Genomic DNA, 16,553 nt, shown 5'->3' with positions numbered 1-16,553 from the left:
AGGTTAGCATAGTGTAGTTTAGTATACGGCCTGCCCTAAAAGAGTCTACCTAGTCGTGGTGGGCAGGCTTGTAATCTTTTGGTTAAAATTGACAAAAGAGTAGAAAGAATCAATTCTCTAGACAGTTTCACTTTTGACCATTTGATTCAACTAAAAGACTCTTAGATTTATTACGGACAGAAAATAAAAATACATATATAGATAGATATCTTTCTATCTATATATGTATAAACAAAAAGAAACAAACAGTTACAGGTATATATTATATATATCACGTTGGTTTGCCTGTTTGTTTGCATGTTGGTATTATTTGAATTTTTGTCTCTTTCATGTTGAGAAGATTTCTATGATCTACAAGTTAGCTTGCCTGTGTATACATCTTGTTGAGTGAACGAAGATACACGGCCTTTAAAAGGTAGGCTAGTAAGGGACAAATGTATGTGCATCCATCTGCACTGGGGGATCAGTAAATTGTATTGAGTCATCTTGAATTGTATTGTAAATGTACTGTCTCCTTTTAAAGTTCTGCATATACTGTTGTTGCTTTAGAAATCCTTAATAATAGTACTGTACAGCTTGGTAAAGAAATCTGAAAGTAAGAAGGCTGACTGATGTTTAGGATGATGTTGGAAAGATGCTATTCAGTGTGTGAAGGGGGCAACTTGATTGGCCAGGCCACGAGTCTGGAGATTTCTCTGCTGACCCATAGCTTTTGATGAGATCTCTGGGTAGGGTACCGCCTTCATCTTTGGGTCCTTATGCTGTACCGGCTGGAGGGGGGTTGGGGATCGGCCTCCCGCTACTTGAAGGAGGGACCTTCAGGAGGAATGTCAACTTAACCCGCTCAAATCTCAGTGTCAGGTTAGTGAAAGAAACCTGGAGTTTGCAGCTGGATGTTGGTTTGCACCTGGAACCCACCCGGAGCTGGACGCCACCAGTTGGGCCAGAATAAGAAGCACTGAATTTATCTTATTTCATATTTAGTTAGAGTGTGAGCTTTTGTAAAGCTGGATGATTGTTTAAAGGCTTTGTACTATTCCTTTCCATTCCTGGCGGGGACATGTCTCCGATCTCTATGAGAACTTACCTGTCTAGGTCTGTGTGAAGACAGGAAAGGAAACTGCCTTTTCTTTTACAAAGGGTTTTATTGATAATCATAGCAATTTCACAGTTTAACAGTGTAGATAATGCATCATGAATAAACATAACAAAAAGTTTAGCATCTTATAAATAAAATAAGTATGCTAGTTAATCAGAGAAAAACAAAACAATAAGAATATAACAGAGGCTGAAAACATTTTTGAAAGGGAGGTTAAAGAAGAGCTAGGGGCAGAGATTAGTTGAGAAGGGAGGAGTAAAGAATAGGGGGAAAGGAGAAAAGAGGAAGAAAGGGGGGAGGGTGGGTCCCCCCGGTGGGGAGCAAGAGTGCATTAAATCCGAAGAAGGGTGGTATCAAATCTAGTGGGTTTAGTATATTCGACCCATGGCCTCCATACCTTCAGGAACTTAGCATGAGTGTCCGAAAGGACAGCGGTCAGCTTTTCGTTAACCATTATATCATCCATGCGATTCTTAACCGCCTCATAACTTAGTGTCTGTGTCTTCCATGCCCTAGCTATCGTTAGTTTGGTTGCAGTAAAGAGATGCAGAGCCAGCTGGCGCTCCGGGCGAAGCAGCTCCGCAATTGGTTTGCAGAGAAGTGCCTCGAACGGATCCTTTTTGAGGTCAGCATGGAGTATGCTTCGGAGGAGGGAGTAAACTCTAATCCATAACCTGCGTACCCTCGGACAGGTCCACCAGATGTGTGACATTGTGCCCTCCTGGGAGCACCCTCGGAAGCACAAGGGAGAGTAGGCTGGAATGAACCGGGCCAGTCTAGCAGGCGTGTAGTACCACCTGTAAAGTATCTTATGGGCATTTTCTAAAAAGATGACATTCTTTGAGCATTTGGATATTGCTAAAGTCATGACCTGCCAATCCTCCGGATCGAGCTGTTTTCCTAGTTCCCTTTCCCATTGAAGGTGACAGAGTCGTGTCGGTGGTTTTTTAGAGGTAATAATAGAGGAATAGACCAGTGATATTAAACCCGAGGTTTGGGGTCTTGCTCTGCAGAAGTTCTCGAAGGGGGTCAAAATATAAGGGGTTGTTTGAGATTTTATAAGCCCCTGGAAAAAGTGACGAATCTGCAGGTAGCTATAGTGTTCACGTAACGGAATATCGTGAGAGGAGCATAGAGCCTCGAATGATATTATCCTGGTGGGGGTGAAAAAGGAGTGAATGTCCGTGAATCCGTTTGTCTTCCACCAGGAGAATTGCTGGGGATTTTCCCAGCCTGGTGGGAACAATGGGCACTGGGGAAATTGAAGTAGGGGTAGATGAGGAGAAATCAGGCCGGCCGAATACTTTACCGAGTCCCACATGCGAAGGGAATGGGCCAGACATGGCCCTGTCACGAGAGGACGATGTGTGGGAGGGAGCCAAGACAATGAGGAGATTGGTGTTGGGTGTGAGTCCACTAGGTCCATAGTGGCCCATAGCGGCATTTGGTGTTGTGCATGGAGTTGGGATAATGGGGCTATGTTTGCAGCTATATAGTAGGCTTGTAGGTTAGGGACTGAAAGTCCACCATTGATTCTGCGGGCATATAGTATTTGCTTATTGATTCTGGGGCGGGTAGAACCCCAGACAAATTTCAGGATTTTGCGCTGATGTATTCGTAGGATATGCAGCGGGATCGGGACCGGTAGGACTCTAAAGAAGTAGAGTAATTTCGGCAGGTATGTCATACGAATTGCCACAATCCTGCCAAACCAGGATAATGGGAGATGAGTCCAAGAGGACAACATGTCCGTCAGCTTCTTAAGTATAGGAGGGAAATTTGCCTTATAGAGTCCCGCGTAGGTTGGGGTGAGCCGGATCCCCAGGTAGAGTAATGAGGTCAGCCATTGGAACGTGAAGGTATTTTTTAAGGTTATCAAGTCTGAGGACCGAAGATTAATTGACATGGCTTTTGATTTGGTGGGGTTAACGGACAAGCCAGAAAGGGAGGCAAAAGAGTCTAGTAAAGAGAACAAGTTAGGTAGGGTGATTCTAGGGTTTGTTAGGGTTAGGAGAATATCATCTGCGAACAGTGATATCTTATGGGGTGTCCCTGCTATCTCAACACCAGTTATGTCCGGGTGGGATCAGATCACCTCTGCCAAAGGTTCCATGGCCAAAATAAATAGGAGTGGGGAGAGTGGGCATCCCTGCCGAGTCCCCCTCCTGATGGAAAATGGAACTGATTCGAAACCATAGTATTTGACCCTAGCCTGGGGGGGAATCATATAGTGCCATTACCCATTGCAAGAATGACGATCCGAAGCCATAGTGACTGAGTACCTTTGTCAGGTAAGGCCAGGACAAAGTATCAAAGGTCTTGTTCATGTCAAGAGACAGTAACATAGTTGCTATAGACCGGCTATGAGCTGTGTGCTGAAGTTGTATTATACGTCTAATAGCGTCTCCTGCTTGTCTCCCCGGAACGAACCCCACCTGGTCTTTTTTGACCAGGCGTGGTAGGAAGGAGTTTAAACGATTGGCCAGGATCTTGGTCAGTATTTCAACGTCTACATTGATAAGTGAGATGGGCCTATAATTGGTCCAAGACGTGTGGTCACGGTCGGGTTTTGGAATCATAACAATATTGGCGGTTAAAAGGTTAGGTGTGAGTGCATGGCCATCTTTTACTGCATTGAACATAGTTGTTAAATGGGGGGCTAAGACGTCTGCTAACTTCCTATAGTAAAGGGCCGTGAAGCCATCCGGGCCTGGACGTTTGCCTACTTTCAGTTCTTTTATACCCTGTAGTACTTCCGTTAACTGAATATCTCGATCCATTAACGATGCGTGTGTGTCAGACAGCTTAGGCAATGTCAGTCCTGTCAGGAAGGATGTCAGGTCTTGAGTAGGAGGCTGAGTGGGGGCCTTGTAGAGGGAGGTGAGGCGGTACCTAAATTCTTCCAGCACTTTCAACGGGTTACTTGTGAGGACATTATGTCTCGTGCGGAGAGTGATAGGGTTGTGTTTTGGGGTAAAGGTGCACAGCCTATTGGCCAGCATTGAGTTGGGTCTGTTGGCCTTGGTGTACCATTTCTGGCGGGCCCAGCATAATGTATGTTCTGCCTCTTCAGTGAGGCATAGGTCGAGTTCTGTACGCGCCCCATCTAATAGTTTACGGTTAGCCGGGGTAGGGGACTGTTTAAAAATTGTGCATAGGGATTCTAGGTGCGCTTCTAAAGATTTACGCATTGCTATACGCTCTCGTTTGCGTTTTGCTGCCAGCTGAATTATATGCCCCCTGAGTACCGCTTTGTATGCTTCCCAGAGAGTCACCTCGGAGGAAACTGACCCAGCGTTAAGCCTGAAATATTCCACTGAGGCTTGAGTGATATCGGTGAGGACTTCCTTAAAAGATAAGAGAGAGTCATTCATAGTCCAAGCGGAATATTGGGGTTTGCTGAGCAGCGAGTGGCATATAACCAAAACAGGGTCGTGGTCTGTCCAAGGAGCTGCTAAAATGGAAGCAGACACAACCAGGGGGAGATGTTTCCTCAGAACAAACATATGGTCAATTCTGGAGTGGGAATGGTGAGGATGGGAGTAGTAGGTGTAATCCTTGCCAATAGGATGTAGCTCCCTCCAGATATCTACCAGGTCACGACTTTGTAAAGAATGCATGAATTGTTTTGCATCGGATGATGGGGATTTGTGTTCCAAGGGGTACTTGTCCAGAGCAGGGTTCAGCGTAACATTGGAGTCTCCCGCTAAGAGGAGAGTGCCTCTCTGGTGGGACTGCAACAGGGAGCAGATATGGGAGAGGAAGGGTCCCGGGTTATTATTTGGAGCATAATATGTTAGGATGGTGACCTCCGTGTCCTGAATAGTGCCTTGTAGTAAAAGGTATCTACCCTCTGGGTCAGCAATCTCTCCACTGCAACTGAAGGGAACCGACTTGTGTATGGCAATCAAAACGCCCTTCTGTTTAGTCGGGCCATTAGCTAGAAAAACTTGAGGGTACATGGCATCGAAGTATTTAGGACAAGAAGAAGATGAGAAGTGGGTCTCCTGTAGGCATGCTATGTTCACTTTCTGTTGCTTAAGATATTTAAAAACTTTAACCCTTTTCTGGGGGGAGTTCATTCCCTGCACATTCAGGGATAACCAATTAAGTGTCATGGTACATGGGAAGTTAGCCATAAAACTACTTTACTCACCCACCGCGAGGACCTGCAAAGGGGAAAAGGGAGGTAGAGAGGAGGTGAAACAAAGAAAAGAACAAGGTAGAAAGGCATACTGTAGTACATATAATAGCCAGTAAAAAATTGTAGCATATAGTACTGAAAAAGTATGAGTGCAACTGGTTGTGGGTCTAAAGGCCCACAGGGGGGTTGAATGTTGGTCGGGACTAACGTCCGAACCAAGAGCCAACTCATGGGGGGAGCAGTGATCCAACGGAGCCGCTCGGCATTGTTATATAGTAAAATTAACTTTAAATCTTTAAGCACAAGACTTGGTGCACCGCTTAAGGCACTAAAGGAGAACACAAACATCCTGAAATATGTGGTTGCCTTTTATTTTAGGTCTCCCCGTCGCCCCGGACCTCCCTCCATTGTCGAGGGGGCCCGTGGCGAGTGAGAGACCAAAATGTCATTGGGGTAGTCCCTCATGGCTACCCAATAGATAGAGAGGGAGAGGCAATCAATCTGAAAAAAGTAAAAATAAATAACTAATAAAATAAAGTGTAACTCACAACACTAACAGGGTGAAAAAATATAACATCATATTTTGAAACCCACCCGCCTCCCCGCAAAGACGGGAAACTGCTGTCAGCAGTCTGCAGCATATTGACGGCTGCCTGAGAGCTGAGGGAACTAGCATGTTTGCGTCAGAGGAAAAAAAAAAAACCCCTCGACAGAGCAGGAAAAAACAAAGTAGAACCTGTCAAAATTCTATTATCCCACTGTGCAACAGGGTGTGAGTGCACCCCGCCACAGAGGCGGCAGTATACAGTCAGCTGGACACTCCGCGGCCGCCATGTACAACCCCTGTAAGGGGGGTCAAAGTGACATGCCTTAATAAGTGCTCAATGTCTCGCCCGGGTGAGGCCGACTTGTCCCGGAGGCACCATCTCGCATTTGGAGCGCCCCAGGGGGGCCCAGTCCCGGGAAGTTCTTGCAAGAAATTGAGTGTCAGATCAGGTTCAATTGAACGGAAAAAACTAGCATCTGTGAGGTCAGTTCTGCCTATTACCAGTTCAGTAACAACATGCTGGGTATCAGCGGGTGCCAGATATAATGTAAGTCCGATTGCAACCGGAGGCAGGCTTAGGGTTTCATGGAGTCATTTGGAACTTTTCTGTGAAGAACCGTCAACTTGGGAGGTTATATGCCATCAGCCTTTAGGGCCTGCTATGAACCTTTGGGCCTGCAGGTCCCGCAGGGCCTGTGATCCGGGTTGAGACCTTTGAAGGGGCTGAGAGGTCCGGCGAGGAGGCTGGAAGGATCTGGGCCTGGAGGAAGAAGAGGGTGTATCTCCCTGGGAAGGTGGTATTTCCAGCTGCAGTTCCTGAAAATGACGTTTCAGGTCAGAGGGGGAGGATGCATGGAACTGGCGGCCGAGATGCGAAAATGAGCGCTTAAAAGGGACCCCCCATCTATATTTTATCCCTTGGGTCTGCAGGACCTGGAGGTAGGGTTTCAGGTCTCTTCTCCTTGCAATAGTTACTGGAGAGAGATCCGCAAAAAGCTGGAGGGGGTTACCCTGAAAAGAGAGGTCTTGCTGTTCCCGTGCCGCTTGGAGGAGCCGCTCCTTGGTGCGGTAAAAATGGAACTTGATGACATCTCTTGGGGGGCCCTCTGACGGATGGGTGCTAGGGATCTGTGTATACGGTCAAATTCCAGTCTCTCCAGGGGTATCCCAGGTGCCAGCTCCTGAAAAAAGGCTGTTGCCATACCCTGCAAATCAGTGATTTGTTCCGGGACTCCGCGGATGCGGAGATTATCCCTGCGGACCCTATTTTCAGCATCCTCTAGTTTGTCTCGCAGGGACTCCAGCTCTGCAGACAATTTATCCACCTCTTCTTCATGGCCTTCAAGCACAGTGGTTGCTAAGTCCATTCTTTGCTCTAACTGGTTAGTGCGGTGGCCTATCTCTTTAAGTCCTTTTACAAGGTCAGAGGAGAGCTTGCGTGAGGCCTGTGTGATTTCATCTCTAACAATGGAGCGAAATTTGTTCAGCAAGGCATCTGAGTGTGCATGCAGGGGACTTACCAGGTCCGTAGGGAACTGGTGCAGGCTATCGGCTGGGGAGGCAGGGTCCGCTGCCGAGTGTTGTGAGGAATCGTCCGGCTCCGGTGGGTTTGGAGCCATTGCCCTCTTCCCCTTCCCTGTGGCCAGAGCTGATTTGGGTTGTGTGTTACACTTGTGACGGTTCTTCGTTGAGCGGTACATAACCGCCTGATGCTTTATGTGTTCCGGAGCTGCGGGAGGCTTTCAGTGTGTGCCGGGTGCGGATTGTGCTATGCTAGCCGAGGTTTGCCATTCCGTTGGCGCGGAGCAGGGGAATCAGACATCCATTTTCCCTGTTCACGCGCATGCACCCCCCTAGGGCTGTGATTTCAGCTTTAATTACAGGGTCAAATCAATCTGTCCATCTCTGGGGGTCACAGCCCGGCCGGCCAGAGTGATCCAGCCTCCAGGGGGGGGCCTACCGGTCTCAGGGGAATCAGAATGGTGATTGCCGGTTATAGCAAGATGGCCGCCGGGTGGAGCAAGATGGCCGCTGTTCACAGGGCCGGAGCTGTTCTTTCGCCTGCAGGCTGCCTTGGAGGGGTGTCAGTGTGTGCCCCAGGTGGTGGGTGGTCTCCGGTTGCCGTGGAGAGTAATAGCCATGGATAGGGAGGTCTAGGAGGCCAGGATTAGGCTCCAGCAGCGCGGCCGGGTGCAGCAAGATGGCCGCCGTTCACAGGGCCAGAGCTGTTTGTCTGCCTTCTAACAGACGTGGAGGGGCATCAGTGGGTGCAACGGGTGGCGGGTGGTCTCCGGTTTCTATATGGAGACTGAGCCACTTAAAGGGAGGTCTGGGGGATCAGGATTCGGCGCAGGGACCGCGGCCGGGTGTACCAAGATGGCCGTCGCTCCCGGGAGTAGGCCGGAGCCGCGGCCTGTCCTCCAGGCAGCCCCAACACAGAAGACAGCCGCGATACAGGCACGAGCGACTCTCTGGCTGTCTGTTTAGCCCTGGATGTCTTGTGGGGACCAGGATTTGTTTTACCAGAGGTAGGATGGCAAGGATTCTGCAGGGGGATTACAAGAGCTCTGTCAGGACACTGCCTTTTAATTGGTAGGCTAGAAAGGGACAAATGTATGTGCATCCATCTGCATTAGAGGATCAGTAGGTGAGAATATGTGTGAAAGATCGGTGGCAATACCCCTAGTGTCTCTACAGATCTAATCAGGTAATAGACACATCTTGGGGACTCTTCCCATCTTTTACACTTCACCTGCGTTATTCCAGGCTAATGTGGATGAATTTATATGGAAGAGTGCTCAACAATGATCAAAGAAGGGGAAAATGTGTAAGGAAATTAAGATGATCATTGCTGACCACCACATCACCCGCCATATTGTAACAGTATCAGCCATTCCAAATATGATGTTTATTTTGTGTAAGAAAAGGATTGCTCTTATGTAGATTTTAGTAAACAAATCTGTAAAGCAAGAAGGAAGGTTATAGGATAGGGCCTAATTCAAACAGGTATCCAATACTAAAGAGGTCTTTAGTGTCTCAACCAATCAGGGGGGAGAGTCCCGGACAACCTGAGGCTCTCGTGCAACATCGCTGGATTGAGATGGGGCTCAAATAAGTATTAGGGAGCTGCTGCACACTGAAGGCTTTTTTATCTTAATGAAGAATGCATTAAGATAAAAAGCCTTCTGTCTTTAGAACCACTTTAAACCTTCAGGATATCCAAAAGTGTAAACAGGAACTGACCATGGCCTGCAGCTCAAATAGTGGTCAGAACAACCATACACAGAGAACATGAGAAAAAGTGGCAGCCTTGCAAATATGGAAAACAGCTGCTTGATACCAAAAAGCCCAATAAGCAATTCAAGATCTAGTAGAGTGTGCCTTGACACGAAAGGGCAGAACCTGATCCTTGAGACTATAAGCCTGAGTGAAGGGTCTGTCTGAGCCACCTAAATGGAACAGATGCACCCATAAGGAGGCCCTTCTAGAATGACAAAGGGAATCCGTGCTTCTCAAGGAAGCAGTGCCTGAAAAACCAGGTTTTGTTTGAGGTGAAAATTAAAAAACCTCCCTAGGCAAGAGGAAAGTCCTCGCCTCAACAACACCTTTTCCTTATGCAGGATAAAACCACCACCTCGCTGTCATGACAATCACAAGCAATATCACCTTGTGGGTAAGAGTAGAAAGCGGAGGGTCTTTAAAGTGATATAAGAACCAGAATCACAGGAATGAACCAGGGGTAGGTACACCAGAAACTCCCTGTATAAAGGAGCGAGGAGTGAGAGATCAACAGTCTCTGAAACAAGACAGAAAAGGCAAAACCCTGGCCCTTGATGGTGCTGAGAGCCAAACACTGGTCCAAACAAAGCTTTAGAAAAGAGAGAGTTTACCACAGAGAAACTCCTAGGGCAGAAGCCCAGACACTTACACTAGGTTAAGCATACCATCCACGTCTAATTATAGACCTTGTGGATTATAGCCTTACAACTTTTAGACAAAGGATTCTAACTATCTGGCAGAGTGCATGGAGTGTCCAACAAGAGTCTTACTAGGTCAATGCACCATATTCCCTGGGCCAGTCCAGAGCAGTGAGGTTTGCTGAAATGCCCTATATCTTGATCCTGCAAAGCAGACTAGGAAGATGCTTTGTGGGAGCAATGGCAGAGATCAGGTTGTACTGATCTCTCAAGACATGCCCTGCTTCCGCTAGCGAATCCCTGGATCTGTTTACAAACTTGTCCAGTTTGTTGTTGAACCAGAAGCCAGGAGGTCCAAATCCATCATCCCCTAGAAAACCACCAGGTGTAGGGACCACTTCCTGGGTCCAGGTGCTGCTGGCTGAGGAAGTTTTTCATCCCTATGCCTGGAATGTACACAGTGGACAAGGCTGGAAAGTTCTGCTATGGACAGGATCTAATAAAACTCTCTTGTAGGTGGGGGCGTGGCCGGCAGCTGAGGAGTATGGCTGCAGTGTGAGAGAGCTCTCTCCCTCATGGATATACCGGAGCAAATAATGGCTTCCCTGAGCCTCGGATCGTGGTGGTTTCTTCACAAGGAGCATCGGGCACCCTTTGGCAACATGTCCAGGAAAAGAAAGGACACAGGAAAACTGAACAGGATGACGGATTTCTTCCATCAGCCCCATCGCCTGCACACCCAAGATGGCGATGGTAAGCACGCTGACAAAGAACATGGCAGATCTTCAGGACACAGTGACAACACAAAGTGCTTTCCCTTCCATAAACACAAACCACATCAAGGTCACAACTACCTTTCATCCTCCTCTACATCCAGCCCTGTTAAAGCAAAACCTACAAAAAGCTATCACAGAGGGTGATAGAGAAGATATAGAAACCTCTCTCAATGACTCCAGGGAAATACAAGATTCCAGAATTAGAATTTCCTAATAAAAACCAGCCTGTGATAGACAACTCTAAAGGACATGCTTGTCTCACTACGCAGCACAATACACGCTGACATCATTTCCTTTACAAATCATTTCAAATCCGAAATCAAGGCTGTGGATGGCAGAGTCACCCATATAGAAAATAAGATGGGGGGAATTCGCAGACACAGTAAATTAGGTAACTGACGCTCACAATGAAAGGGAGGATGAACTACAAACAATCAAAGCTAAATTGGCTGACCTCGAGGATCGCTTGAGAAGAAATATTAAAATCGGAAGGGTACCGGAAACCGCTAAACCCCATCTCCAGGAAATGCTTCCTGATACATCTATGACCAAATTGTCTATTGATAGGATTCATAGACTACCTAAACTTAGACACCTGCCAGAAAATCTACCAAGGGACACGATCGCCTGAGTGCATTTTTACCAAACCAAGGATAAATTCCTTATGCTCACAAGAAACCCAGAAAACGCATCACCATGAATTCAAGGCCTTTCCTTCTTTCCAGACCTATCTGCATACACAATGCAAAGAAAAAATATGTCCATCAGAACCAAACCACTGAGGAATCACCATATCACTTATAGGTGGTCCTATCCAGCCAAGCTTCTAATTACAAAAGATGGAAAACAAATTGTTGTTAACTGTGGAAGAAGGCATCCAACTTTTGAGAGAATGGAACATCCTGGAAATGTAAGAGGGGTCTCCATCATCTTCCTCACCACGTCCTCATTCTCCTACATGGCCGAATGCTGCAGATGGATGAAGGCTCAGGATAAACAATGATCCTACTACTTCAATTCAGCTCCGGGAGATGTGGCGGGGAGGCACACTGGCAGCATTTGATATGGCACAGTGGCTGTGTTTAATGGGGCACAGTGGTTGCAATTGATGGGCACACAGTGTAGGCAATTGATGGGCACAGTGGCGGCGACTGATGGGCACAGTGGCGGCGACTGATGGGCACAGTGGCGGCGACTGATGGGCACAGTGGCGGCGATTGATGGTACAGTAAGGCTGCAATTGTTGGGGTTTTTTTCAGAATTTTTCAGTTTGTTTGGGCCCCCCCAAAAATTTTGAGCACCAGCCGCCACTGACATGTGTAGATATATTATACTGGTCTGTGAAGTGAACAACGTAATATACACTATAATGAATGTCTATTTGCCAAATGTGAAACAAATCTCTTTTCAGAAAAAAAAAGTGTGAAAACTGGCACATGAACTGGTCCATGAAGCGAGAAAGGGTCAAACCAGATTATGTATTTCAATGCCATACCCGACAGACAACTAGATGTCTCAGATAAAGCCTGCAACTGGACAGGCAGAGCTACCCTTTCGCACTCCATGTCTTCAGTATGGCGATGTCAACACTCGACCGAGAGAGATTATTCTTACTTTTCAAATGTGCATAGTACAAACTCGAGAATCTACTTATTTCTAGTTGACAAGTTTCTCCTGCAAAATGTCAGCGTGTCTAGTATACACAATAGCACGTGGTCAGACCACGCTCCAATCTCCATTGTGGTGGAGGGGCCCCGCACAGAAACTCGGGCAAATAGGCGGAAAAATGATGTCTTTGTCGTTGAACATCCCAAGCACAAACTTAAAATAGCTAATAAACTACAAGAATTTTTCAAACTGATACCCTTTCTGTGTTGGATCCTTGCATAACATGGAATAGACACAAAGCCTATATAAGATGGGTCCTCATGAAACAGCAATATTATCAAAAAGCAGCAGAACCAGCAGCTTAATGACATATTATCTCAGATTAAAAACTTGGAGTCAGACAAAAAATCTCCCGACCCTATAATCAGCTCCCAACTTGAAAGGGTTCGACATGAGCCCAGATTATTACTCATCTCCCAACATAACGACAATCTACGAAAATGGAAGGCCCAATTCTATTGCCATGGCAACAGAGCGGGTAAGGTTTTAGCAAACCAAGTGAAACAAAAAAAACGATTAAAAAAAAAATTCCTTTCATATACCACCCAACCATTAGGACCAGATTGTTAAAACCACATTAAATTGCTAACGCATTTCGTGACTACTACAGTAGCCCATACAATTTAAGAGATGATGTAACAACTCTACAACCTTCCCTGGAAATGATTCAAGAATTCCTAGATTCTGTCTCTATGCCTAAACTAGCAGAGGAACAGTTAAAGTCCCTAAATAAACCAATTTCCATAGAGGAAATACAAAAGACAATCATGTCTCGCCCCAACAACAAATCCCCAGGCCCGGATGGGTTTTCCTCTGAATACTATCGCACATACTACTCTATACTGAGCCCACATTTATTAAACATTTACGAGGCTGCTGCTTCCAAAGCTTCATTTCCTCCAGAAATGCTAACTGCCACAATTGTGACTCTTCCCAAACCTGGGAAAACACCATACTCGCCACAAAACTTTTGACCCATACTGCTATTGAATGTCGATCTGAAAATATACGCCAACATTATTGCAAATAGATTAGCTGGGTTCCTGCCTTCTCTGGTGAAACAAGATCAAGTTGGCTTCATTCCAGGTCAGCAGGCCCAGATGCCACACGAAGAATTCTTAACCTTTTTCATAATTGCTGAGTCATCTAGAGTTCCTTCTCTTTTTCTATCCTTAGACGCAGAGAAGGCCTTTGGTAGGATTCATTGGGGGTATCTGAAACGTGTCCTATCCAAATTTGGTATTACTGGTACCATTAGTTCGGCTATATTAGCATTATACACCAACCCATCAGCTATGGTGTTTACAGAAGGCATGTTTTCTAAAAGCTTTCATATTACTAATGGGACGAGGCAAGGTTGCCCATTATCCCCCTTAATATTTGCCCTTTCAATGGAGCCCTTAGCCGAAAAAATACAATCACATCCGGACATAAAAGGCATTACCTCCTCACATCAATCGCACTTTTTGCAGATGATGTGATCCCCTCCCTTTCAAAATCAAACGTATCTCTTCTAGCAATGCACAATATACTGAACCAATTTAATAAAATTTCCAACTATAAAATAAATGCAACTAAATCTAACATACTCATAATAGCTATAGATGGAGACCTTAAACAAAAATTGTCCAAACGATTTCCATACCCATGGTCTAGTAAACCCATACAATACCTAGGTGTATATCTGACGACCCCAAGTTCAAAAATTATTCAAGACTAACTTCATATCCCTCATTTCCTCTATACAAAGTGAATTAAATAGACTACAACCCTTCTACTTGTCTTGGTCAGGGAGTTTGGCAGCATACAAAATGCTTATTCTACCGAAAATGTTATACTATTTTAGAGACCTCCAATGTCAATACCGGCATCGTTTTTTTTAAAACTATGCAATCAAAACTTTGCAGGTTTGTGTGGGCTGACAAAAAACCAAGATGCTCCCAATCATCTCTACAGAAACACAAAAAAGTAGGAGGAGGAATGGGGTTCCCTATACTAAGGGATTACTTCACAGCAAGCCTCCTAGAGCAAACTAAATTCTGGTTTCAATCATCCTCACTAAAGCACTGGGCATCTATAGAAAAATATTGGACATCCCCCCCCCCAAAACTTCCTAAGTTCTACACTTCTAGCCAACTCCTTCTCCAATACACACTTTAAATCCACATACCCCATTATCCAGCTGGTAATGAACACATGGAAGCAGTTTTGCTTCTCTAGAAACTTTACAGCGGCATTAACTGATATCCCTACACCTCTGTCATCTATTCAAACCCACATAGCAGACCTCTCCTTAAACACTTGAACGAAAAGGGATTACTCTAGTTACGGACAGGAAAGCTGTTCCATTTAGCATACTGCAAAAGAGATATTCACTTGCTGCCTCAGATTATTAAACCTACACGAGGGTAACTACATTTTTAAAGGCCCATCCTATAATCCCAACTAAGATACCACATGAGGCTTGGTCTTTTTGGAATTAAACACACATTAAAAAATATATATATAAGAAGAGGTTCAATGGAAAGAAGCAGTTAAATATAATCAATGCTTCACAAGATCCAATACATATTGGAAAATGGCTAAAAAAATACTTCTTAGATGGTACTATACCCCTTACATCGCTGCAAAATTCACCAATTCTAGATCAAATGAGTGTTAGCGTAGATGCAGAAAAGTAGGCACCTTACTTCACATGCTTTGGGACTGCCCTAACCTTAAAGGTTTTTTGAAAACTATGGGTATAATTATGGCAGGTAACGCAGAAATAGTCATTTTGAGTGTCCATGTAGACAGATACCCAACAAATCTCAGGCCAATAGTGGTACAGATCTTAATGGCAGCTAGACTGATAGTGCCGGGAAAGTGGAAGTCAGAGCTATCCTCGAACATTAACGAAGTTATTAAAAAAGTCGATGAAGCCTTCAAATATGAACAAATTATGACCCACAAAGAGGGCAATGCTCCCTGCTTTTACAAGCAATGGGATCCTTGGATCCTTCTCCGACAAATTAAATAAACTGGGCTGTATGATTTTCTGAGTGTCCTATACCTCTCCAGGTAATGAGCTAATGTACCCTTGCTTTAGGTTATTGATCTTGAACTACTATACTTGAATATGTACATTTAAACCTTTAAACCTAAAGTTTATGTGTGTATTTTTACAATATGAAAAAATTGTATACTGATAAGTCTTCTTGGCTAGTATATCCCACACGGAATGAGTCAATTTGGATAACTATTACAAGTTAATATTGCGCATTTTTTGCCTTTCTTGCTATGATTGAGGACTCTATATCAGTGTGGATTGTATTTTGAAAAATGTCACCAATAAAAAAATATTTTGCAAAAAAAAAAACTCTTGTAGCTGTGAAACTTTTGGTTCCTTAATGATGGTTTATATATATAATTGCCATGGCTTTGTCTGAGTGTATCTGGATCGAATTACTTTTCAGCAGGATTGTCCACCACTGCAGAGACGGCCAAATCACCCGATGCTCCAGAATGTGGATTGGGAGACAATATCCTGAAGACAACCAAGTCCCCTGCACAGTCCTCACTGCCAAATGAATGTCCCTAGATGACAGAATGTTATGTTGTAGAGGTCTAGAGTGAAACTGGCAAATAGAACTGCTTCAAAAAGGAGGCTACTATCTACCATCAGACCCAAGGCTCCCATGCAGAAGTGGAGTGTCAAATGACTCCTGGACTGGAGAGCTCAAATTTGAGATCAGAGAGTCTAAAATTTCTCTCGTGGAAGAAAAAATCTGGCTTGAGTTGTATCCAGGGCTAGACCCAGATACTCCAAACCATGAATCCGTTCCAGAGAAGATTTCTGAAGGTTCAGGATCCACCTGAACCACTGTAACATCTGAACAGTCAAAGCCATATTGTTCGACGGAGCCTTCTGTGACTGGTCCCTCAACAGGAGTTCCACTAACAATGGAGATGCCATGAAATGCAAAGGGGCTAATACTGGGGCCCTCTCCTTGGTGAACAAACAAGGTACTGATGAGAGGCTGAAGGTCAGGACCATGAACTGGTGATGTAGTGGTCCAACAGCAAAATAAAGAAAGCATTGATGCACTGGAAAGATGGGGAGATGCAGGTACACTTCCCTGATTTTCACAGAAGCCAACAAGGCTCACTGGTGAAAAAAGATGTTGTTGCATCTTTGAGTTTGGCACTCCTGTTATATTTTTATGCTCCGAGTGGCATACCAGGTACCCTTTAAAGGAGAACCTTGCTTTATGTGAGCAGCCATACCACAGCCAGTAAACTTGCTGAATGACTTTTTTCGCCTCATTTTTCTGAGCAAATAAATGTTAAAGTCCCAGTGCCTTTTGGGATATTTTTTTATGAAAAGCTTTGAGATCCAAGATGGGACAAAAGCCTCCTTTGG

General features: G+C 45.1%; 1 long non-coding RNA gene across 1 annotated transcript in view; it reads right to left on the bottom strand.

Annotated features, from left to right (window-relative positions):
- The window catches only part of LOC141121500 (uncharacterized), a 1,788,704-nt gene that overhangs the window by 1,001,350 nt on the left and 770,801 nt on the right, over positions 1-16,553 (bottom strand). The window lies entirely within an intron of this gene.

Source organism: Aquarana catesbeiana, unplaced genomic scaffold (genome assembly GCF_042186555.1).
Source record: "Aquarana catesbeiana isolate 2022-GZ unplaced genomic scaffold, ASM4218655v1 unanchor211, whole genome shotgun sequence".
Taxonomy (NCBI): domain Eukaryota; kingdom Metazoa; phylum Chordata; class Amphibia; order Anura; family Ranidae; genus Aquarana; species Aquarana catesbeiana.
This window is presented reverse-complemented; position numbering and strand designations above follow the sequence as displayed.